Below are 24,720 nucleotides of genomic sequence, written 5' to 3'. Positions count from 1 at the left end.
GTAGCATTTTCTGATTTCATTGAATGTACTAGCTAAGATGAATTTAATCTAGATAGTGTAATTTATTACTATTTGTGCTCATGAAGTAGATTTGTTTTTTGTATTTCTCTTGAGGAACATTTTCTAAGTAGTTGAATTAAATCATGCACTAGCTTCTTTGGGCTTTTTAGATTTTCAGGTTTTAGATCAGGTAAATGTTTGAATCTTATTTTCAGAGATCAAAAGTGATTTGGGGGTTGAATATATAATGCAGAGCAGAGAGAATAAGATGGAGACATTATCTACATGATTTGGCAAGCTGAGGTAGTGACTGTTATCACACAGATGTCAGACCAACTCTAAATGTGCACCATAGGTTCATATTTCACCGTCATTGATCGTAGACTCATGAGACAACTCCAAGTCCAGAAGTTACAGTGACAATTTCAGAGTAGGTGTTGAAGGTGTTCTGTCCATGCACAATGCCTGGAGTAGTAGTAGACACATCGTCCTCTATGGAAAGAACTGGTTATTAAAGTTCAAAAGACCCTACCATGTTGTAGCCAACTTTGGGTCCTTGATTCATCCAGACTACATGATCGGGAAAGATGACACATCACAAACAGCCAAACGCCAGTTAAATGCAGACAGAGAGCAACCCACCGACCAGCCTGCGGGCGAGGAACACTCGTGCGAGTACCAGGATGGCTTGCATGCACCGGGGTGCCAAAAAGGGGAGGGGATATATTCATAAGCTGTTGGTAGAACACAGTTAAATGTTTCATTAGTAACACTGCATTGGATTTCATTGAAAAATTCGAAAAAGTGGAATGTTGCTTATAAAATATGGAAATTGGAGAGTAAAAGGAAGATCCAGAATTTAAAAAAAAAAGTTTTGGCAATCATTTTGAAATGCAGCACATATGAAACAATCTTAGGGTACAAGACTGGTTAACACAAGAACTGCCACAATATGAAACATTTTGGATAGCAAACTTGGTAAAGTACAACTCGATGTCTGCCTAGTCAAATGTGAGGAGGGCCCTGTTAGTTTCAGTGACCATCTCACTACCTTTTACCAATATCCCAATCTCACTGCAAAGATTGGCCATAATGGAAAGACAAATCATAAAGTGTGTGTCATTTAGGGGTTTTCCCCTAACCACTAGGCTACAAGTGTCAAGAATGCATTGTTTGGATATGTAGATGGAGTCATCATGCATTTGGGAGAGTGCTGCATTCTTGTCAATTGACGCTTTTTTCCAGCTGGAATCAGCGTCAATAATTGTTAATAAGTTCCACATCTTAACGCAATAAGTAAGTAATTCAAGGTTTTTTTCACTTTCACATTTTGTGTTTATCATACAGATTTGTATTTAAAACACTGTGAAAAACGGAGAGTTTCTTTCTTATCCTTCTCATTCTGACCTGTCATCTGACAAAGTCAGTAGAGTAATTAAAGAGAGTATTACTTGTAACAATGTATAGGAGCATGTATGAACACTGTCACATCAGCAGATACAACTAGTGTACATGCATTTAAATACTTTGTGTTTTCAGAAATGTGGACAGTTCATGTATCACCAATCTTGTATCCAGCTACCAACATGCACTCTTTGTGTTTCCCCTTGGACTATTATTTTAAATACATAAACCATTAAGGTACAGCATTGGTTACAATAACAATACTAAATTTAAATTCAAACAATAGAGAGATTACTTGAAAAGGAAATACCTGGGTTTCATGGAATAAATATTTAAGATGTTTTCTGAAAATGGCAAGAGATTCGCCAACCCTTGTGTCAAAGGGAATGATGTTCCATAGTTTTGGACTCACTTTTGAAATGATCTATTGTTATCTGGCAAAAGTGGCAGTTTTAAAGATACAATGTACGTCATCAAAAGTTGAACCTGTCCAAAAACAAATCTGCTTTGTAAATTTGTTCTTAGTAAAAGTTGTTTCTATTTCCATTCATTGTAATGGGTTTTGGTAACTTATCTCAAAAGTGTACGCCTGTAGATTGGTGTCAAGGAAAAGAAAACTAAACAGTTTTAAAACTTGTGTATGTTTTCATTGGAGATTGGTTTTGGGTAATAATTTCAACAAGTAATTTCCCTTAAAATATTTGAGTATATCATTAATCAATTACAGGCTGACTTTGGTATGTAGTTCATTAAAAAGCTAAATCCTAACTAAAGTAACCAATGCTGTACCATTTATCTTATACATACCACATGCTTACAAAATGATGGATCTTGAGCAATGTATGGCATTTCCCGCAAGTTTACATTTTGTACCAGATTTTCAACACAAAAACCTAACATTTGATAAAAGACAACAGCTGACAAAATGTGAGTTGCTCCCCTTTTCCCCAAACAAAAAACTGAAACAAGTTTTCATAATATGCAAGATTGAATGTTTTTTTCTTTTTAACCCATCTACACTTTTTGTGCAGCAAGAAGTCTATGCTCAAGACCTATTTGTAAACATGCGGTCACAAGTCTTATAATTATATAAGCCCCTCACAATAATTGCTTGTATCAAATAATGTACTTTTTGTTTTTCGTCAATCAGCTTTCAAATGTACCACTTTCTGGAAAAGTGAAATCGTTTAAGTGTATTCCTCAGAATTTGTTTGTATGTATAAATTGATTTTATGTCAAGTAGTGCTACCTTTTAACAAATTGAAATGTACAAATAAACATGTTGCTCATTTATTAGTTCTATGGTTTTATATTGAACTTTTTGTCAAGATCGCATTTTGTGCTACCTTTTTTAAGGAATAGAATTGTTTGAGCACATTAAATGCTAATTTTGTGTACTTCATGGTTGAATTTTTGTTGGTTTTACGTTTTAGGAGATTGCAGTAAAACATCCCAACTTGTCCTTACAACTTATATCATTGGATTTGATATTCATCAGATAGGATGATTGGTCCTACATTGCATCTTCTTAAATTTAACCTTTTAGTATTTTTTGTGAGGGGCTAATACAATTCATACAAAGTAAATAATTCAAAATTATCCTGTTCAATTCCTCCAGATAAATGTCCATATTCTGCTTCACTATGACCCCAGGTGACCTCATGTCACTCTGGGGTCAAAAAGTTATCTATAAATGTTCTGCATCTCCACACAAAGAGCAAAGTCTCATATCATGTCATCATGGTGTCACTTAAGTGTTCCATTAATTGATGACATATAATACTTGGCCTAAAGAAGCCAAGAAGTCATTCACAGATTGTTAGTATCAACAAAGAAACGTTCCATGCTTTAAACACTGTTTGATGAAAATGATGAACACTGGTTGGATTTCCAAGAGTCCTTGTAGAAATCACCTCCTCTGTCAATTGCCATCTCAGTCTGATGGCCAAGATCCTTAGTTCAGTGTTTGTCTGCAGTGTCAAGAAATGTTCCAGCATTGACGTCTTGTAGATGCCTACTTCCCTGGGTTGGTAAAACCAAACAGTAGTTCATGGTGAGTGTTATCAACGAGAGGTGAACAGACATCAAAGCGATCCAGTTACATGTAGTCGCCCTGTAGTCACATAATTCCCTGAGTTGAAACAACACGCAGTAGTTCATGGCAAGGCGCTGGGCGAACAGACATCGAAGAGCTTCAGTTAAGGTTGTGTTGGAAACTTCACACTAAACACAAGAAAGGAGAGGTCATAAGTTTGAACCTTTTATGTGATGTTCATGTAATGAAACTTCACACATTTTGTTTTAATGAGGAAGTGCTAACTTCAATTAGGCCAAACCCCTTGTCCACTGAAAGGTGCACAGGTTCTATGAGACAATCTAGATCTTATTTAAAGGCCGGCTACAGAAAGCTCAGATATATTAGTTGTTACACTTTTGTAATAGATGTCACAGTAAATAGAAAACAGAAAACAAATAATGAATCTCTTACCTCACGCTTAAACATGGTTAAAATGTTTTTTTTCTCCGAAACACTTCAAGCCAAATTCTGAAAAATCGTGAGGTCAAACAAACCCACACGACAAAGGAATTATGGCATCACCAGTGCTATTTGATGTGGAAAATAGCGCCCTCAATTTGCCAAAGCTGGTGAACCCGTGCACAAACGCTATTGGGAAAAAGCGCTAATGACGTCAAAGGGTCATTGCATATCCCTATCATAGATAAGCTGTTTTTGATTCTCGGCTAAAAAAGTCGCGCGGAGAGGTGCATTTTTTATTTGAATTATTTATTACTAAATGCAAATTTTTAGAGTAAAATGGTTATTAACCGGCATCTACGATGTCTACTTGGCAATAAAAAGTTACTAGTTGAAATATTGAGGTCATCCTGTAGCCACTGTTTAAACAGAACAACTCGGTTTTTCTTAATGTTTCTGATTAAAAATAGATCCATGTAAACCAATGTGCTGAGTAAAGCTATGTCCAGCTTGGATGAATAGTTTTTTGGGAGGCTTGTCAGCTTTACTTTCAGCTGAAAATTTTTAAGCACCCAGCCACATCAATATGCCTGACATTCAAAGTGTTGGAATTTTCAAGAGGGAGTCCTAGGGAGTGTGTATTGCTTTTACTTGCCATCTTTTGTTTAAATTGTCACTGCAATTTTAAAATGTGTTACGTATAGCATATACATTTTTTACTTTTTATGAGCTAGGTCTGGGAGGTTTTTTTAACTTTTGCCTTCCCCTGGACGGCCTGTGCTTGTTTGAATTGTATTGTCTGAAGAATTAAAATAAATAAAAAATGAATAAAAACCCTTAGTTTTAAATTTAGTCACTTGGTCTTGTAGTCTTTTACATATTTCTGAATGGTGTCCTTTGCATTGCTGACCATTGTGGGGTTGTCAATTGACTGTAAGCAGAGAGAAACCCTTTGTTTTAAATTAAGTCACTTGGTCTGTAGTCGTTTACATATTTTAAGCATTGAGAGCAGTCTCTACTGTACTTGAGTTCAATCTGAGTTTTAAGTGCAGTATACATTTTGTACCTACCTTCTGAGTTTGTGTTATGAGCAGTTCATCTTGGCCATCATTAGAATCTACCACTCAATGTACTCCTCCATGGTTTGATCATTTCAAATAGCAGTAGATGTTAGGAATCTGTCTGGGTCCAATAGTGCCAAGGAGTTCATTGTATTTCTGTGATGCCTCTACATCTTCAGTTTACTGTCACATGTTGCTTGTATGTTGAGTCCACCTCATGATGCTCAGTGTGTCATGAGGAATGTTGAAAAGTCAATCTGGAAGAAAGGAAAATAAACAAGTTGAGGTTTTTATGCATGTACCCCCACAAAGGTTTAAATACAAGCAATATTGAGTAAAAGAGTTTTTAATTCAAACTTAAAGCCATTATACACTTTCGGTACAGAAAAAAAAAAAAAGTTCACAGATTTACAAATAACTTACAGGGTTTACAGAAGGTAATGGTGAAAGGCTTCTCTTGAAATTTTGTTCCATGAAATGCTTTATACTTTTTGAGAAAACATTAAAACAATATAAATTCTCGATAGTGAGAATTACAAATTTATTTTAAACACATGTCATGACACGGCAAAACATGCAGAAACAAGGGTGGGTTTTCCCGTTATTTTCTCCAACTCCGATGACCGATTGAGCCTAAATTTCCACAGGTTTGTTATTTTATATAAAAGTTGTGATACACGAAGTGTGGGCCTTGGACAATACTGTTTATGGAAAGTGTCAAATAGCTTAAAGACTGAACAAGTCTGACAGTCTTGCTTTTTGAAAAATTATACAGCACCAATTGGGCCCAATCTCATGACTCTGCTTACCAGAAGTGAAGAATCAGCGTTTGCATACGCAGGGAATTCTGTGCTTAGGTCAACCGTATTGCACAGATTAGCGGGGAATTTAAGCTTGTGTGCGTGTGTACTCTCTGATCCCATCCTAGGGCCACTGATTTTCCGTTTCAGAAAAGTGTAAATTCCGTTTGGCAAAAACATGAATTCCGTTTCAGGCACAAAAAATTCCGTTTCATGTTTTTTGAATTAGATAAAAGGTTATTTAATACCCAGGGACACACTTATAAAAATCAATTTGAGATAAGTTACACTGCTGACTTCGTAAAATGTTCATTTGAAATGACAAATTTCAAAAAAATACTTTAACTTTTTTTTTTTTTTTAATTGTGGATTATTTTGTATACTGCTTTTCGATGAAACAAAAACATGTAGTCAGGGTAAAAAGGTTGCACTGTGACTGCAGTATCAATGCACATGATGTGATAGACTTGATTCCAAGTCTAAAACTGCAGTTGATTCTCTGCATCAGCCACATCGTAGGCTAATGACAGGAGTGTGTCCACAAGAGGGCGCTGTTTCAGCATGATCAAAGACTTGGGAACAAGTCTATGGACGTGACCGTTCTCCATCCACAAACAAAATGTCAGCCATTTTGTTTTCGCTTTGGCGACAGAATGTTGACAGTTTACGGTTTTATTTTAGACCTTTCCGAGATGAAAAAACATTGTATGTGTTCTTATAGATCATAGGTAAGCTAGTTTGTGTATTATTGTTGGTAAAAGAGAGGGAGAAAATGCAATTTGGGTGAACAAAAAATGTTAAAAACGTGCCGCGAATAATGCCCTTCGCTGAACCATGTTATAACAACGTGTGTACATGGTGTGTGCATACTAATTCTACCTCCATGGTGTGTGTAAACATGGATGGTGGTGTGAAGTAGAACCATGTAGAACAGAATGATCCACGGTTACGATCTCGTACTTTTTAATGGTCTGATTTCGGATGCTTTTTTAGTTTAACAAAAAGAATCTTAATAAAGGATGCAATTTCAATAGTTTTGGCGTCAAGAAAAAAAAAATTTAAAAAAATGATCAAATTTTCTGAAATCCCGTTTTCCGTTTCAGAGGGCGGATTCCGCGAATTCCGTCCGTTTTCCGCTATCGCGAAAAATCAGTGGCCCTACCATCCCAAATGATGAAACCACAGTTCGTGCCCACGCCCCCACCCCCTCCTCCTCCCCACACACACACACCATCTGTGTAAAATGTTGTGGTCACCAGGGGGTATACTTTTTAAGGATGGGCACATTACAGTTTAACCCTTTAGCACTCACACAAGATAAACATAGCGCCATACGCTCCTCACTGCACCATAAAAATTCAATCCATTTACGGCCGTATCCAGAAATCATCGGATAGGCTTACTGTCAATGTGATTATTTTCTTGTGTCACAAGTTTACTTTATTTTGCAGAGGATGAAAATATCTTTTGAAAGATTTTCACAGTTGTTTTGTTTAACTCACCAAATTTAAGCTTTCAGGTTGAAACATAAGAGGGATTAACACAAACTTGAAAACTTTTAATTAACCCGATAGTCCACAAATTACAACCAAGAAACCGGATTCCTATTATCCGCGACCGTTGGGGCGACAACCGATAAGAATGTTTTGTCTGAATCCTATTGAAACTGCTATTTAGACAGCATAAATTAAGTATTTAACTATGCTCACCTCCGTGAAGAGTTAAAAAAAAATGATGTAATTTGTTCAAAGATTACGAAAGTTTTTTTTCACGTAGAGTCAATCACGATCAAAAGAGAAAGCAAATCGCCATCTTTTAATAAGATCCGGTTATTTTGATGAAGGAACCGAGTGACACTGTCTAAAACTAATATCATTTTTTTAATAGCGCCCTCTAGCTGCGGAAAACAAATATTTGAATATCCGGTTAATTTCGGATAGTTGGCCAGTGGTTAACCGAATACCAAATTTCATCACTACATGTACATGCGTTGTTCGAATGTGAAATGATTTCCGAATTTTGAACCTTACATTTTTTTATGGTGGACAATATGCTATTTTTAGACTGTTATCCATCTTGAGATCACATTCTATCTACGTCTGTAATTATATTTATAACTCAAAAGTACACCATGCCAAACTTCAACGACCAATAAGCCATTTTGCGTGTGCACGCTGTGACGGGGTACATGGCATTTTGTACACAGGAAGGGGAAAATGGCACCCAGGGCGAAGCTGAGGGTGTCATTTTCTGGTACAAAACACATGGACCCCAATCACAGAGAGCAGTAATTATTGGGTTATACAGGTTATACCTTGGTGACATTAAAATATTCATCTTCTCAAAGTTCTGTTGCCATCTTCCAAAAATACAATTGGGTATGCTTAGTTTATTATAGGCAGTTGGACAGTTGGTCAAATAAGTGTTCCCTCGAACCCACTCTTATTTCATACTTAGCGCTAGAAATCCACCAACTGTGTGAGCATGTTGCACATCACTTGATTGTATGGAACAATGGTACCAGGGTTTGCTCATCTTGAGGTTAGTTATGTAAGAGACGATTGAGCACCCCTACGGGACTCTCAATGGATGTGTATGGAACAATGGTACCAGGGTTTGCTCATCTGGAGGATGTTATACAAAAGCTTGCCCGAACCATTTGACATCACATAGCAACTGTCTCTATAGTCTGAGGAATTCAAGTTTAAGCGGTAGGCCCTAAATAAGCATATTGTTCCAGACGTGTTATTAAAATCTAATTTGCAAATGGCTTGGGTTCAAATCTTCACAGATTTGTTATTTTTAGTCACTGTTGTTTTTCTGCTGCATCGCACATCTTTTGACTTCTCAATAATGCTCAACGCTTTATCTTTTGGTCACTTGTCCACCAAGCGCTGTACACCAGCCCACTCGCCGAACTGTCAAGCCACGACCGAGTTGGACAAAACTATTCTGTGAAAGGGGTGTTACAAAATGCGTGGTTTACTTTTACTTTGCAAACTAACACGGTCGGCCATTTATGGGAGTCAAACATTAAATTTTGTATCGTAGGAGGTCCTGTTTTCGAGGTGTCCCTAAAATCGTGGCAAATCTTTACCTCTCTGTGCGCAATGTAAACAGTCCCTAGATACAAATTGTGTGGTTTTATTTGCCAAGCAAAGAGTCTCCTCTCCCTTGACCAAAACTTAGAAACACGTAAGGCTCCACTGGATATTTGCACGTGTAAATGCACAAAGTTTGGTATTTTAGGCATTTCTACAAGGTACAAAAATATGTCATAATGTTGAGGCCATATAAAAAAAAATTGCACACCGAAAAAGTTTCATCAAACACTATTTCAATTCACAATTCATGATGATCAAATCATGTGACTGAATATTTTGCTGAGCATTCTGGGAAAAAATACAGAGGCTTAAAGAAGCCATGTGCCTTATATCATTTTCTAATATTTTTGGAGATTTTTTTTTTAACCCTCCAATCAATATTATTATTAATATTAAAATTTACACGATCAGCTTGTTGATTCAATTATCACTGTTTATTTATACGCTTTATTATAAATTTTAAGAGAAAAAAGAACGGGAAAAAATAAGTAAAAATCAGATTTGAAAGCCAATGATTATTCACCCATTTTTTTTTTTTTTTTTTTTGCAAATTACCATGGTAATTTTAAAATTTCATTAAAAAATATTTTGAATAAAACGAAGACAACTGCTGGCTTCAGAGTCTCAAAGAGTCTACAGAGTCTCAAAGAACACTTGCAGTCACTGTAGATGTTTCTTCCATGTATGGCTTCACGGGGAAACCATGCTTTCTTGTTTGCTGTGAAAACAGGAAAAATTCAAAACAAATGGGGCCATTTGAAGTCATCGAAGATTGGTGTGTGGTGTGAACATTTCAATGTCCATCAAGTTTTAATATATGTTTGCATACTTCATATTAACAAAAAAAAGATAATTAGGGCATCGGTTGATATATGGCATCATTATTTTTTTCCCAATTCAAAGAAAAAGGCATAAATAGCGTGAAAACTGGTAAGCAGAGGATACATAAATGGCCGACCGTGGTAGTCGACGAGGTAAAACTAAAGGAAAACCAAGCAATTTCGAGTGATACTTGTGTGGATCATTATATTCTATTTTAAAAATATCTTTCCAACCATATGCATTTAATAACAAACGGTTACAAACGCTTTTCAGAGACCAACTCGACCGATCCATGATCCGAGGCAACGTGTTCCTTTAACACATGTGTAACGTTACGGCGGGTAAAATCGCCATTTTAAAATAAAATTTCGCTCCTTACTTAACAATAAACTCGTAATTTGTGGAGGTCTTACAATCTACGCAAGAATATCAGCTCAAATTTTCAACCACGAAATACCAGAAGTTATGATACATGCATTTAAATGAAGGAAAAGTGTTGATTAATGAATAAATAATGGACATTTACCTCGGCCTCGGTTGCTCTTTTCGCATCCCAGCAAACGCAGTCAGGGCGCGGATTTCCAAATAACCGAAACTCTAGCCGGTTACTAAAGTCGATAATGGAAAGAACACTAATTTTTGGAAACATAACGCTAATCTATAGGCAAAAGTAGAAGAAAGATAACAGAAGTGGAATCGATTCTTAGCAAGAATCGAATCTTTTTTGAGTCGGCAAGGAATGGCGACTAGTTAGGACAGACCCAATTTCTTTGTTAGCGTTTTTTTTTTCTAGGACGAGCGTGTGCAGATAACTACCCACGTTCGTCCTGGAAAAAAACCCCGTCACACACCAGGGTCGACACAGGGAAGCTAAACGAACGCACCAAAAAGTTTATTGACCTCGGTCTTGCGCCCTCTTTCGGATCAACTTTTTAAAATTAAATTCAGATAACTTGTTTTAAGGAGGTCTGTGATCTCTCGAGATATTTCGAGAATTAATAGTATTTTTTCTATACAAAATAATCGAATTAATAAATAAAAAGTGAATAAATAAATAATCATCTATCGTCTGCTAAAACTTTAACTTTTGTCAATCTTTGACTTTTTTTCAGTTAACATTTGCTTGTTTCTGTTGTCTTTGGTACATTTATTTATTTATTTGTCTATATTATTTATTTATTTTCATACAACAGCCACAGCACAAGCGGCAAAAAAGGATGGAAAAGAAAAACTCATTAGATTATAATACTTTATTTTATAAAACCTTCATACAACAAATGCGACATATCTCAGCAAAGTAGCTGTTTTATGCGGAGGGGGGGGGGGAGTGGGGGCGGTGGTATTTAAAGTGTTGTAAATCTTCGCACTAAACCTGCTAAGAATAAGCAGGTAACTGGGCTGGGGTGCTGTTTTCTTTTATATTTTGATATCTGTGTGGTCGCAGTTAATAAATACTTGCTGACTAGCCGCTGCAAAACTTTTGAAAAAATCCCAAATTAGAGCGCCCCTGTTCAGTGTTACTGTGTTTATTCTGTTTTTTTTTTCTTTTTTGGGTTTTGCTGAAAGGACATTAATTAGACTAAAGTTTTGCATAAATGACTCATTAGATTTGTGAGGTTGCAAATGGTATGGTGCCAACAGGTGTATTGTGGTGAACCTTGCGACATAAGCATTAGTCATGAAATGGCAAATACCAACGTACACATGGTTTTGCTAGCAAGCCTTATAATTTGTCTAATTTTAAAGCAAATACACCTCCTAAAACCTAAGGTGTCATCATGTTTGTACCATTCTGTTTTGATTGAAAAAGCAATGTCTAAGTTTTGCTCCAACTTTCCCTATCCATAGGGAAATACACATCTTCCCTGAAAACTGAACAAGCAAACCAACATACTCTGTGCACTGATGCCCCAGCACACAATATTTTCATGCAGTTTGATTGGCTACAAGTTTCATCTTCATTTGCATAGGGTTTTTGCATATTTACAAAAACCCTTGCTTGAAGCATTTGTACATTCTGAGAGAATCCTATACAGAATGCACTGAGTAAGCCAAATTAAAAAGCGTACTTTTTGTTGGTTTAAATAATTTGATCTTTTTAAAGAGATAAAGGATCTTGTCATTCATGTCATTTGCCTTGATTACGAAAGTAAACATGTTTTTAATATTGTTAATTTCATTCCATTCAGTAACAAACAAATAAAATAAAATACTTCTAGTTTTTCAAAAAGCTTTTAGTGAATCTGGATTTGAGTACAAGTTGAATTCTTCAGACAGCAGAGAGTTGCTATGTCACATGGCTCAGGGCAAGGTTTTGTGGAGGTTTATAACGTACAGGAAATGCTGACAATACACAAGATCCTGACACAATGGTACAAAGCTTTACAATACAATTATCTGCATGTCTGATGATGTCATAGCAAGCTTGTCACTGATTGGCTAAAAGTCACAAGCACATGCTTCCTCATTTGCATACCACACAATGTATGCAGTCTAGTGACTCACAAACAAGTTAAGTCCAGGGACTTAGTACTGTATTACACTGTTAGAAATAGACAATCCTGTCATAATGGTACAAGGCTTTGACAAATTGGAGGTTGTCTTTTGTCTATAAAGCTCCCCCTTTGTAACAGGGCAACACTATCTTCTTGTCAATCCAATTTGCGTGTTCACTAATGAAAGACCATCAAGTTGTTGTCTTAGATATTATTCAACCCTTAACTTACACATGGCGCAGTGCCAATTTGGCTTAAAATACAAACTAAGGCAATTTGTAACCCCCCCCCCCCCCATCATATAAAAACCTTAAATAAGGGAATCAATGTGTGGTTAAGAGGTTTTCAACTAGTGGTTTAATCCCAACAAGGCCTGGTTCTTGATAATTTTACCAAGACGAAGTGGAGGTAAATTATCAAGAACCAGGCCTCGTTGAAAACTAGTTGTAAACTGATTCAACACACTTTGATTCCCAGTCATAAATACTCTTTCGGTCAAAAAACATCAACACTTTGGGTCAAAAAACAAAATAAATGCAAAAATTGTTCAATGATTTCTTTCAACACAACATCCCTCCAGCTATGAAAATGGTAAGGCCCTCCGCCGCCCTCGGGTTAACAACTCCTTATAAGGGAATGCTGTGCGATGTGGTGTGGCACAACTGTCTCGGCCGTTGCTCTCAACCAAAAGGAATGAAGAAATTGTCTTATAAGCATAGGTGCAAGCTCGTGTGTCATGCCCATGTTTCAACACTTTTTACTGGTCACAAACAAAAGTTTATACACACCCACATGATGCGCTCTCCACCAATAGGAATAGCAAAACTGTCTGAGGTATTTATGAATATTTATTATAACAAGCATTTTTGAATAATGTGTCAATGAGCTTTACAACTGCCCTGTTCTGTGCACTCTTAAAGCTTTTTCAAACACAATATTAACCGCTAAGCTCGCAGGTGCCTATTTATACCCCTTAAAGGATACAAGCGTCATGACCAGGGTTCAAACCCACAATTCCAACTGTTAAGATACACCAAGTGACAATACTGGTCTTTGACAATTACCAAATGTGTTCAGCGTCTTTAAGTCCTTAATAAACGTATTACAATCCAACTTGTGCTGTCAATAGATGTTGTGTATCTCAGAGGATTAGAGACATAACTCAAAACAATTATCTTATCCATTATAGATACAGGCTTATTTTTACTATTTCACTTGTTTGGTTCCATAAATGGAACTTGTTTTACTATTTAGAAAAATAATAATTTGTTTGCAAAGGTCCCACACATCAAATCATGGTCTGACCAAATCACTTTGCGTACCCCAGCGTTGAGTCAGCAATTTAAGGGTTCTGAACCCAGCAAACCCTGGGTTCGCAGGCCGCATAGAAAAACAGCGCAGGGAGGCCATTCCCCAACTTGGTATGCAAGAACATAATATGGCAAAAGGAAAAATAGCAGTGAGAATGATTGTGATGACATTGACAATGTTAATGGCCTTGCAATCATCTTAAAGACACTGGACACTAATAGTACATTGTCAGAGACCAGTCTACTCACTTGGTGTATCTGAACATTCTGAAAGACACTGGACACTATTGGTACATTGTCAGAGACCAGTCTACTCACTTGGTGTATCTGAACATTCTTAAAGACACTGGACACTATTGGTACATTGTCAGAGACCAGTCTACTCACTTGGTGTATCTGAACATTCTTAAAGACACTGGACACTATTGGTACATTGTCAGAGACCAGTCTACTCACTTGGTGTATCTGAACATTCTTAAAGACACTGGACACTATTGGTACATTGTCAGAGACCAGTCTTCTCACTTGGTGTATCTGAACATTCTTAAAGACACTGGACACTATTGGTACATTGTCAGAGACCAGTCTACTCACTTGGTGTATCTCAACATTCTGAAAGACACTGGACACTATTGGTACATTGTCAGAGACTACAGTTGCAATCATCTTAAAAACACTGGACACTATTGGTACATTGTCAGAGACCAGTCTACTCACTTGGTGTATCTGAACATTCTTAAAGACACTGGACACTATTGGTACATTGTCAGAGACCAGTCTACTCACTTGGTGTATCTCAACATTCTTAAAGACACTGGACACTATTGGTACATTGTCAGAGACCAGTCTTCTCACTTGGTGTAACTCAACATTCTTAAATACACTGGACACTATTGGTACATTGTCAGAGACTACAGTTGCAATCATCTTAAAAACACTGGACACTATTGGTACATTGTCAGAGACCAGACTTCTCACTTGGTGTATCTCAACATTCTTAAAGACACTGGACACTGGACACTATCGGTACATTGTCAGAGACCAGTCTTCTCACTTGGTGTATCTCAACATTCTTAAAGACACTGGACACTATTGGTATGATGTCTAAGACTACAGTTGCAATCATCTTAAAGACACCAGACACTATTGGTACTTTGTTAGAGACCTGTCATCTCACTTGGTGTATCTGAACATTCTTAAAGACACTGGACACTATTGGTACATTGTCAGAGACCAGTCTTCTCACTTGGTGTATCTCAACATTCTTAAAGACACTGGACACTGGACACTATCGGTACATTGTCAGAGACCAGTCTTCTCACTTGGTGTATCTCAACATTCTTAAAGACACTGGACACTATTGGTATGATGTCTAAGACTACAGTTGCAATCATCTTAAAGACACCAGACACTATTGGTACTTTGTTAGAGACCTGTCATCTCACTTGGTGTATCTGAACATTCTTAAAGACACTGGACACTATTGGTACATTGTCAGAGACCAGTCTTCTCACTTGGTGTATCTCAACATTCTTAAAGACACTGGACACTATTGGTACATTGTCAGAGACCAGTCTTCTCACTTGGTGTATCTCAAAATTCTTAAAGACACTGGACACTATTGGTACATTGTCAGAGACCAGTCTTCTCACTTGGTGTATCTGAACATTCTTAAAGACACTGGACACTATTGGTACATTGTCAGAGACCAGTCTTCTCACTTGGTGTATCTGAACATTCTTAAAGACACTGGACACTATTGGTACATTGTCAGAGACCAGTCTTCTCACTTGGTGTATCTCAACATTCTTAAAGACACTGGACACTATTGGTACATTGTCAGAGACCAGTCTTCTCACTTGGTGTATCTGAACATTCTTAAAGACACTGGACACTATTGGTACATTGTCAGAGACCAGTCTACTCACTTGGTGTATCTCAACATTCTGAAAGACACTGGACACTATTGGTACATTGTCAGAGACTACAGTTGCAATCATCTTAAAAACACTGGACACTATTGGTACATTGTCAGAGACCAGTCTACTCACTTGGTGTATCTCAACATTCTTAAAGACACTGGACACTATTGGTACATTGTCAGAGACCAGTCTACTCACTTGGTGTATCTCAACATTCTTGAAGACACTGGACACTATCGGTACATTGTCAGAGACCAGTCTACTCACTTGGTGTATCTCAACATTCTTGAAGACACTGGACACTATTGGTACATTGTCAGAGACCAGTCTACTCACTTGGTGTATCTCAACATTCTTAAAGACACTGGACACTATTGGTATGATGTAAAAGACTACAGTTGCAATCATCTTATAAAAACACTAGACACTATTGGTACATTGTCAGAGACCAGTCTTCTCACTTGGTGTATCTTGGTGTATCTAAACATTCTTAAAGACACTGGACACTATTGGTAATTGTCAAAGACAAGTCTTCTCACTTGGTGTATCTCAACATTCTAAAAGACACTGGACACTATTGGTATGATGTAACAGACTACAGTTGCAATCATCTTATAAAAACACTAGACACTATTGGTACATTGTCAGAGACCAGTCTTCTCACTTGGTGTATCTTGGTGTATCTAAACATTCTTAAAGACACTGGACACTATTGGTGATTGTCAAAGACAAGTCTTCTCACTTGGTGTATCTCAACATTCTAAAAGACACTGGACACTATTGGTACATTGTCAGAGAGCAGTGTTCTCACTTGGTGTATCTGAATATTCTTTAAGACACTAGACACTATTGGTGATTGTCAAAGACAACTATTCTCACTTGGTATATCTCAACATTCTTAAAGACACTGTACACTGATAGTACATTGTCAGAGACTACAGTTGCGAACATCTTATAGACTTTGGAGACTTTAGGTACATTGTCAGAGACCAGTCTACTCACTTGGTGTATCTCAACATTCTTAAAGACACTGGACACTATTGGTACATTGTCAGAGACCAGTCTACTCACTTGGTGTATCTCAACATTCTTAAAGACACTGGACACTATTGGTACATTGTCAGAGACCAGTCTTCTCACTTGGTGTATCTCAACATTCTGAAAGACACTGGACACTATTGGTACATTGTCAGACACCAGTCTTCTCACTTGGTGTATCTCAACATTCTTGAAGACACTGGACACTATTGGTACATTGTCAGAGACCAGTCTTCTCACTTGGTGTGTCTCAACATTCTTAAAGACACTGGACACTATTGGTGATTGTCAAAGACAAGTCTTCTCACTTGGTGTATCTCAACATTCTAAAAGACACTGGACACTGATAATACATTGTCAGAGACTACAGTTACATACATCTTAAAGACACTGGACACTATTGGTACATTGTCAAAGACTACAGTTACAAACATCTTAAAGACACTGGACACTATTGGTACATTGTCAGAGAGCAGTGTTCTCACTTGGTGTATCTGAATATTCTTTAAGACACTAGACACTATTGGTGATTGTCAAAGACAACTATTCTCACTTGGTATATCTCAACATTCTTAAAGACACTGTACACTGATGGTACATTGTCAGAGACTACAGTTGCGAACATCTTATAGACTTTGGAGACTTTAGGTACATTGTCAGAGACCAGTCTTTTCACTTGGTGTATCTCAACATTCTTAAAGGCACTGGTTACTAATGGTTCATTGTCACAGACTACAGTTGCAATTATCTTTAAAGACACTGGACACTATTGGTGATTGTCAGAGACCAATCTCCTCACTTGGTGTATCTCAACATTCTTAAAGACACTGGACACTGGACACTATTTGTCAGAAAGTCTCCGCATCAGGACAGTTTTTGTTATAGCGCCCTCTCTTGAATCAAAATCTCCAATGTTTCCATGATCATACCAATCGCCATTTTACAAGTCCAAATCCAAACTAATCACGTAAATTCCTCAAATAATTCCTAAATATCCAGGTTAATCCAATCATCGAATCACTTCTATTAATCACCAAAGTCCCGTGCGTGCATCTTAATCAACCACGGGTATATGATCACCAATAAATCAAAGTTCAAGTACACCTTCTTTTCATGGTCCTTCGAGCCGGATTCGAACCAGCGACCTATGGATATGGCTACGAAAGAAATGGAGACCAAAAACATTAACCAGACAACCCCTCTTGATGATACCCATGCAGTTACCATTGGCGGTATTACTATTCCAGTTGCAACTCCAGCTACCAGTACACATCCAGTCCCAGTTACTGTCACCATCGTCTAGACCTCACCTTCCTCTACCGGGGTTTGCAGCACAGCTACAGCTGCAGCAGTTGGACTACAGACAAGTGCTGTTACCGTCCAATCCCGTTCTCGGTCCTCTCGTGACAGACGTATGCCGGCCCACTTTCAGGACTTTGTTATTGACACTATTGGTACATTGTCAGAGACCAGTCTTCTCACTTGGTGTAACTCAACATTCTTAAAGACACTGGACACTATTGGTACATTTTCAGAGACCAGTCTTCTCACTTGGTGTATCTCAATATTCTTAAAGACACTAGACACTATTGGTACATTGTCAGAGACCAGTCTACTCACTTGGTGTATCTCAACATTCTTGAAGACACTGGACACTATTGGTACATTGTCAGAGACCAGTCTTCTCACTTGGTGTAACTCAACATTCTTAAAGACACTGGACACTATTGGTACATTGTCAGAGACCAGTCTACTCACTTGGTGTATCTCAACATTCTTAAAGACACTGGACACTATTGGTACATTGTCAGAGACCAGTCTACTCACTTGGTGTATCTCAACATTCTTGAAGACACTGGACACTATTAGTACATTGTCAGAGACCAGTCTACTCACTTGGTGTATCTCAACATTCTTGAAGACACTGGACACTATTGGTACATTGTCAGAGACCAGTCTACTCACTTGGTGTATCTCAACATTCTTAAAGACACTGGACACTATTGGTATGATGGAAAAGACTACAGTTGCAATCATCTTATAAAAACACTAGACACTATTGGTACATTGTCAGAGACCAGTCTTCTCACTTGGTGTATCTTGGTGTATCTAAACATTCTTAAAGACACTGGACACTATTGGTGATTGTCAAAGACAAGTCTTCTCACTTGGTGTATCTCAACATTCTAAAAGACACTGGACACTATTGGTATGATGTAAAAGACTACAGGACACTGATGGTACATTGTCAGAGACTACAGTTACAAACATCTTTAAGACACTGGACACTATTGGTACATTGTCAGAGAGCAGTGTTCTCACTTGGTGTATCTGAATATTCTTTAAGACACTAGACACTATTGGTGATTGTCAAAGACAACTATTCTCACTTGGTATATCTCAACATTCTTAAAGACACTGTACACTGATGGTACATTGTCAGAGACTACAGTTGCGAACATCTTATAGACTTTGGAGACTTTAGGTACATTGTCAGAGACCAGTCTACTCACTTGGTGTATCTCAACATTCTTAAAGACACTGGACACTATTGGTACATTGTCAGAGACCAGTCTACTCACTTGGTGTATCTCAACATTCTGAAAGACACTGGACACTATTGGTACATTGTCAGACACCAGTCTTCTCACTTGGTGTATCTCAACATTCTTGAAGACACTGGACACTATTGGTACATTGTCAGAGACCAGTCTTCTCACTTGGTGTATCTCAACATTCTTAAAGACACTGGACACTATTGGTGATTGTCAAAGACAAGTCTTCTCAATTGGTGTATCTCAACATTCTAAAAGACACTGGACACTGATAATACATTGTCAGAGACTACAGTTACAAACATCTTAAAGACACTGGACACTATTGGTACATTGTCAGAGACCAGTCTTCTCACTTGGTGTATCTGAACATTCGTTAAGACACTAGACACTATTGGTGTTTGTCAAAGACAAGTCTTCTAACTTGGTGTATCTCAACATTCTTACATACACTGGACCCTATTGGTAATATTGTCAAAGACAAATCTTCTCACTGGCTGTATCTCAACATATGCATAAAATAAGAAACCTGTGAAAATTCGAGCTCAATTGGTCATATTTAAGTTGCGATATAATAATGAAAGATAAAACACCCTTGTCACACAAAGTTGTGTGCTGTCAATTGCTTGGTTTGGATACCTCAAAATGTAATTCTGGGGTCTCAACAGCTCCTCATTATTCATTACCAAGTCAGGTCTTATGCTAATAATTATTCTGAGTAAATACCATTAATGTCCACTGCCTTTAAAGGATTTGGCTACATTTGTAAGACACAAAACACTATGTCCACAAATTAACAATTTAAAGTTACAAGATAATAATTGTAGAAATCTTTTCTTAAATATTACTTACTGAGATGCTTTTTGAGAAATGAATAAAAAAAATGTCACAACAAACAATTTTGTCTCAGGTTCCGAAATATATTTTTGCTTTTACATAGTAAAAAGTGTACGCAACTCTCCTGGAAACATTGCTGTGCGATTTTCACTTTTGATTATCAATGTGCAAAGGAAAATAACTGATGCCAAGATTGATACATTTCACAGTCATCAATAAAGTTTACCTTTCTGTTTATCCTAAACATTGAAATTGACACCAACTCCAACTTTTAGAATAACTCACATGATCCGATGAGTATACTTGAACATGTATGACCATTATAGGTCAATAAAGAAGCACTAACAGGAAAATAGTTCATCAACATGGACACTACTACCTTTAACATCAAATTGAAATACAACATGACTTGAGATCAAGATCGATACATTTGGCAATCATCAATACAGTAAAAACAGTCTGCATATCCTAAACATTGAAGTTGAGTGCAAGGATCCAGGCCCATGTTCATGGCCATGCTTACCATTGAGTTCTATGCTTACCAATCACCATTCCTCCACTTACAGTGTGAGTACCATTTTTGTGCACCTGTCTAAGCATGCACACAATAAAAACATTTACTTGCTAACCCGTGAAATACTTGATGTGAGCAAAGAGTTACCGGCTTCTGTAATCGCAAAATCTTTGCTTGAGGTAAACAAAAGGACCCACAAATCAAATCATGGTCTGATCAAATCATGGTCTGACCAAATCACTTTGCATACCCAGCGTTGAGTCAGCAATTTAAGGGTTCTGAACCCAGCAAACCCTGCGTTCGCAGGCCGCATAGAAAAACAGCGCAGGGAGGCCATTCCCCAACTTGGTATGCAAGAACAGAATATGGCAAAAAGAATAAATAGCACTGAGAATGATTGTGATGACATTGACAATGTTAATGGCCTTATCCAATCGTCATCCAGTTGTATGATACCATTAATCCTCTGATCTATACAAGTTGCAATCATCTTAAAGACACTGGACACTATTGGTACATTGTCACAAACTACAGTTGCAATCATCTTAAAGACACTGGACACTATTGGTACATTGTCAGAGACCAGTCTTCTCACTTGGTGTATCTAAACATTCCTAAAGACACATTGGCCACTATCGGTAAATGTCAAAGACCAGTCTTCTCACTTGGTGTATCTCAACATTCGTAAAGACACTGGACACTATTGGTAATTGTCAAAGACCAGTCTTCTCACTTGGTGTATCTCAACATTCTTAAAGACACTGGACACTATTGGTAAATGTCAAAGACCAGTCTTCTCACTTGGTGTATCTCAACATTTGTAAAGACACTGGCCACTATTGGTAATTGTCAAAGACCAGTCTTCTCACTTGGTGTATCTCAACATTCTTAAAGACACTGGACACTATTGGTAAATGTCAAAGACCAGTCTTCTCACTTGGTGTATCTCAACATTCGTAAAGACACTGGACACTATTGGTAAATGTCAAAGACCAGTCTTCTCACTTGGTCTATCTCAACATTCACCAAAGACACTGGACACTATTGGTAATTGTCAAAGACCAGTCTTCTCACTTGGTGTATCTCAACATTCTTAAAGACACTGGCCACTATTGGTAATTGTCAAAGACCAGTCTTCTCACTTGGTGTATCTCAACATTCTTAAAGACACTGGACACTATTGGTAAATGTCAAAGACCAGTCTTCTCACTTGGTGTATGTCAACATTCGTAAAGACACTGGACACTATTGGTAAATGTCAAAGACCAGTCTTCTCACTTGGTCTATCTCAACATTCACCAAAGACACTGGACACTATTGGTAATTGTCAAAGACCAGTCTTCCCACTTGGTGTATCTCAATTTTTTTAAGACACTGGACACTATTGGTACTTTGTCAGAGACCAGTCTTCTCACTCGGTGTATCTCAACAATCTTAAAGACACTGGACACTATTGATAATTGTCAAAGACCAGTCTTCTCACTTGGTGTATCTTAACATTCGTAAAGACACTGGACACTATTGGTAATTGTCAAAGACCAGTCTTCTCACTTGGTGTATCTCAACATTCTCAAAGACACTGGACACTATTGGTAATTGTCAAAGACCAGTCATAACTGTCAAAACGAATTGGCAGATGGGGACTGCATTTTCTTGCATTGGTAGCTAGTAATGCTAATAGGTTGAAAAAGGTCCCACTTGGATAGGGGGGGACAGGTAAACTCAATCTGCTAAGCAATCTTTGGGTAGGGGACAGGTAAACTCATCTCCTAAGCAAGCTTGTGTTGGCAGACATATAAACTCATCTGCTGAGCAAGCTTGCGTTTGGAGACAGATTAACTTATCCGCTTAGCAAGTTTGGGTAGGGGGCAGTTAAACTCATATGCTAAGCAAAATTAAGTTGACAGACAGATACACTTATATGCTAAGCAAGCTTTTGGTAAGGGACAGGTAAACTCATCCGCTAAGCAATCTTGGGTAGGGGGACAGGTAAACTCATCTACTAAGCAGGTTTTGTGTGAGATACAGATAACCTCATCTGCTGAGCAAGTTTGGGTTGACAGATAGATAAATTTATCTGCTTAGCAAGTTAGGGGCAGTTTAACTTATATGCTAAGCAAGATTAAGTTGACAGACAGATACACTTATCTGCTAAGCAAGCTTTTGGTAAGGGACAGGTAAACTCATCTGCTAAGCAATCTTGGGTAGGGGGACAGGTAAACTCATGTACTAAGCAGGTTTTGGGTGAGATACAGGTAAACACATCTGCTAAGCAATCTTGGGTAGGAGACAAGTAAACGCATCTGCTAAGCAGCTTTTGGGTGAGATACAGGTAAACACATCTGCTAAGCAATCTTGGGTAGGGAACAAGTAAACTCATCTGCTAACTAAACATGTGTTTTTCTGGGGACAGGTAACTGCATCTGCAAATCAAGCTTTGGTTGGGGACAGGTAAACGGGTTGGGGGGCAGTTGAACTCATCTGCTAAGCAAATTTGGGTAGGGAACAAGTTAAATCATTTGCTATGCAAGCTTGGGTTTGGAGACAGGTAAAATTATCTGCAAAGCAAGCTTGTCAGGGGGACAGATAAACTTATCTGCTTAACAAGTTTGGGTAGGTAATGTTAAAGTCATCTGCTAAGCAAGCTTAGGTTGAGGAACAGAGAAACTTCTCTTCTAAGTAAGCTTTTGTCAAGGAGCTTTGGTTGACAAACGAGTGAACTCATCTGCTAAGCAAGTTTGGGTAGGGGATGGTAAAGTCATCTGCTAAGCAAGCTTTGATTGAGATACAGATAAACTTATCTGCTTAGCAAGCTTTTGGTGAGAAACATATAAACTCATCTGCTAAGCAAGCTTTGGTTGAGAGACAGATAAACTCATCTGCTAAGCAAGCTTTGGTTGAGAGACAGATAAACTCATCTGCTTAGTGAGCTTTGGTTGAGAGACAGATAAACTCATCTGCTAAGCAAGCTTTGGTTGAGAGACAGATAAACTCATCTGCTTAGCAAACTTTGGTTGAGAGACAGATAAACTCATCTGCTAAGCAAGCTTTGACTGAGAGACAGATAAACTCATCTGCTACATGTAAGCAAGCTTTGGTTGAAAGACAGATAAACTCATGAGCTAAGCAAGGTTTGGTTGAGAGACAGATCTGCTAAGCAAGTTTGGTCAGGGGGACAGGTAAACTCTGCTAAGCAAGTTTAGTCAGGGGGATAGATAAATGTGTCATATGCGCAACTCTCAATATTGACTTCCAAAAGGCAGACATGGTAGATGCGCATTGTTTGGATGAGCCTTAACACGTGTATCATCCTTTTGTGCACGTTTTTGACACCCAAAATGGTGGACAGGAGACGTCCGTGTATGCGAGCTGCGTGTTGTGTGAATAGGGTCTATACATACGTTATGACTGGGTTGGTGCAGGGCTGTAGGGTCAAGCAACAACAATCAAAGTCACCCACAGAGTCCTTTCGAAGCAAGTCTTGTTGGTTCCATAAACCAGATTGAGCTGCAAGATAACGCACAAAGAATTGTCATGTTTACAATTATTGAGTTTCTTGTTATTAATTATTTAGCCTTCGAGAAAGACTCTGCTAGGGTCGAAACGTCAGGCCATTAACTATTTTTTGCATTTATACTCTTGGTCGATTTGGTTGGTAAGTTGTTTGCAACAGCTAATTCTATTTTCTAATTATAGAACCTTGAAATATAAACAACTTATTGACTCAGAATCATCACAAAAAGACTATTGTTCTGTCCATATTGGCGTGTCATGGCCGAGCGGTTAAGAGCACCGGATTCAAGCGCTAGTGTTTGATCAGCAGAGTGTGGGTTCGAGTCCTGGTCGTGACACTTGCTACATAAAAATTGGGGAGGTAGTGTTTTCTGCTCTACCAGACAGGCTTCGGACTGATGATACCCAAGCCTACATCCGTATGGACTGTAAAAGGGGTAACCCTGTTCCAGCCCTAGGAGTAGGTGGCAACGGCCTCTGGACAAAAATAATTGTAGCCCACACCTTGAATGGCGACTTGCTTAAATATATATAAAAAAAGTGCCATGAGCGCCGCTTGCGGTGAATATCAGCACTAAGAAAATGTTCATTATTATTATTTTTATTATTATTATTATTATTATTTTTATTATTGTCAAGATCAAATAATGTAGCAAGCCTACGATCAATGTATGAAATTATGAAATTTAAAAAACGAATTGGGGTTGAAAATAGACAAACTGAATAGAGTGGGACTTAAACCAACGACCTTGTCACATTGATTTACAAAGAAAGTAATACAGTGACATATGCATCAAATGAACTCAAATAAATTGACAGGATGAACACAATTCTTCTTCTTGAAATAAACCAAGTTCTTTTATAATATA

General features: G+C 37.9%; 1 long non-coding RNA gene across 2 annotated transcripts; it reads right to left on the bottom strand.

Annotated features, from left to right (window-relative positions):
• Positions 1–3,081: 3,081 nt before the first annotated feature.
• On the bottom strand, positions 3,082–23,822 carry LOC117305561. 2 transcript variants are annotated; one of them, XR_004520697.1, is made up of 3 exons: positions 23,740–23,822; positions 4,951–5,198; positions 3,082–3,627 (listed from the first exon to the last, which is right to left on the bottom strand). It is a non-coding gene; the product is annotated as an uncharacterized LOC117305561 (long non-coding RNA). The 2 variants fall into 2 exon arrangements; XR_004520696.1 differs by lacking the exon at positions 23,740–23,822 and adding an exon at positions 10,194–10,243.
• Positions 23,823–24,720: the final 898 nt, after the last annotated feature.

Source organism: Asterias rubens (genome assembly GCF_902459465.1).
Source record: "Asterias rubens chromosome 8 unlocalized genomic scaffold, eAstRub1.3 super_scaffold_89, whole genome shotgun sequence".
In the NCBI taxonomy this organism is placed as follows: Eukaryota; Metazoa; Echinodermata; class Asteroidea; order Forcipulatida; family Asteriidae; genus Asterias; species Asterias rubens.
Note: the sequence above shows the minus strand (reverse complement) of the source record. Positions and strands in the feature narration are given on the sequence as shown.